Here is a 2166-nt window from a genome sequence, read left to right on the forward strand (position 1 = left end):
TCTTTCTTTGCCTTGGGGAAGTAAAACTCCTCAAGGTTTGTTCTAATTGTTTTCGAGTTGTTTAATATTTTGCATGTCTAGAAGGTCACAAGGTGATTTGTTATCTTTTGATCGTGAAATTGAAAGAACTTTGACAACCAATAGAAGACTTGCTAGGAGAAATTTGAGAGGTATTGATGAGGTTGTAGATATCCAACCAACTATTGAGTTCATCAACCCTTTTGCAAGAGAAGGTGAAGAGAACCCAACACAAAATACAACACAAAATCCACCCACAATGCCTAAATTTTCAACACATTCCGTACCCACCGAGGAGAACTTACCCAATGGTACTCCTACACCACAACATCTAACCGGAAATTTTATTGCCAAATCCGCATTTATCCAATTAGTCGAAAGAAGCCAATTTGGGGGGATGCCTAGTGAAGACTCTCATTCTCATATGGAAACCTTTTGTGACTATTGTGATGCGATTTCTCAAACCGGTGTAACTCAAGACCAAATTCGATGGGTCTTATTTCCTTTTTCTCTAATTGGCACCGCGAAACAATGGTTGAAAGGCCTTGATAAGGCTACTCTCGGAATTGATTCTTGGAAGAAGTTGGCTCTAGCTTTCTACAAAAAGTTCTATCCACCGGAAAAGACTAACATTCTAAGAGCTCAAATTATGGGTTTTAAGCAAAGGGATGAAGAATCTTTGTATGAAGCTTGGGAGCGGTTCAAGGGAATTTGTCGCTCATGTCCTCACCATGGACTTAGCGAGTGGTTCTTACACTACAACAAATAAGGTAATTGGCGACCATATAAGGCGACTGAGAACAGTCGCCATTTAGAATAAAGCGACTAGGGCCCGTCGCCCGCACTTCGTAGCAAGGTTTGGTCGCTTTTGGCGACAGCGTTAAATCGCCAATTTTGGCGATCGAATTTTTTAAAGCGGGCGACCGAAATTGTCGCCAAAATTGGCGATCATTAGTCGCCAATTTAGCGACTGCCATTTGTCGCTTTTTAAATATACACGTCATCTCCATATCCTCCAAAATGGCGACGGGTAATGGTCGCCATTTTGGCGACAGAACTTGGTCGCCATTTTGGCGACTGATTTCCGTCGCCATTTTGCCATTTCAGTCCCATCGACAGTTGTTGGCAAATCACGTACAGCCTCCCATATCTCATCCCCTTGGAGTCGAACCGGAGCATTGTCACGCACCTCCTTACCTTTTAAGAAAGATTTCTTGTTCTCTCTATGAATATGTCCATCCGGTAAGAAACATCTATGACAATCAAACCAACTAATTTTTTTGGAATTAGGAAGATAAAATGCTTTACTCCTATCCATGCAATAAGGACATGCCTTTCGCCCAGCGGTTGCCCATCCTGATAGCATACCATATGCGGGAAAATCATTTATAGTCCATAACAATGAAGCTCTTAGTTGGAAATTTTGCTTCTTCGACACATCAAATGTTTCTACACCAACTTCCCACAAATACTTCAGTTCCTCCACCAACGGTTGTAAATAAACATCCAGATGGTTTTTTGGGTTATCAGGACCGGGAATAAGTAAAGAGAGGAAAATAAATTGTCTTTTCAGACAAAGCCAAGGAGGTAAGTTGTACGGCGTGGTCATTACGGGCCAACATGAGTAGTTTCTACCAAACTGACCAAAAGGGTCAAACCCATCCGTACACAAGCCAAGTCTCACATTGCGAGGTTCCTCGGCAAAATCGGGATATAACCTATCAAAACGCTTCCACTCCTCCCCGTCACTCGGATGACACATCTTTCCTGGTGTACGAGGATTTTCTTTGTGCCATCTCATTTGGTTGGCAAGATTTTTCGTGGCATACATTCTTTGAAGTCTAGGAGCTAATGGAAAATAAATTAATGTGTTTTCTGATATTGGTTTCTTTCTCTTTCCACTCCTTTTATTACCCTTCTTCCCCTTCAAAACAATATTTCCTTCACTTGTCTCATATCTATCCCTTTGACATTTCTTACATTTGTCAAGCAAAGCATCATCTTTCCAAAAAAGCATACATCCTTTAGGACATGCATCAATCTTTTCATGTGGAAGTTGAAGACCTTTGACCACTTTCTTGGTATTATAGAAATTTCTGGTCATAACATTATTATCGGGTATAACATCCTCAACCAACGTAGCAATAC

General features: G+C 41.1%; 1 non-coding gene across 1 annotated transcript; it reads right to left on the reverse strand.

Annotated features, from left to right (window-relative positions):
- Nucleotides 1-649: 649 nt before the first annotated feature.
- Nucleotides 650-756, reverse strand: LOC141617515 (small nucleolar RNA R71). Its single transcript, XR_012531125.1, has one exon. It is a non-coding gene; the product is annotated as a small nucleolar RNA R71 (small nucleolar RNA).
- Between the last annotated feature and the right edge of the window lie 1410 nt (nt 757-2166).

The sequence above is a fragment of the Silene latifolia genome, chromosome 1 (assembly GCF_048544455.1).
Source record: "Silene latifolia isolate original U9 population chromosome 1, ASM4854445v1, whole genome shotgun sequence".
NCBI lineage: Eukaryota > Viridiplantae > Streptophyta > Magnoliopsida > Caryophyllales > Caryophyllaceae > Silene > Silene latifolia.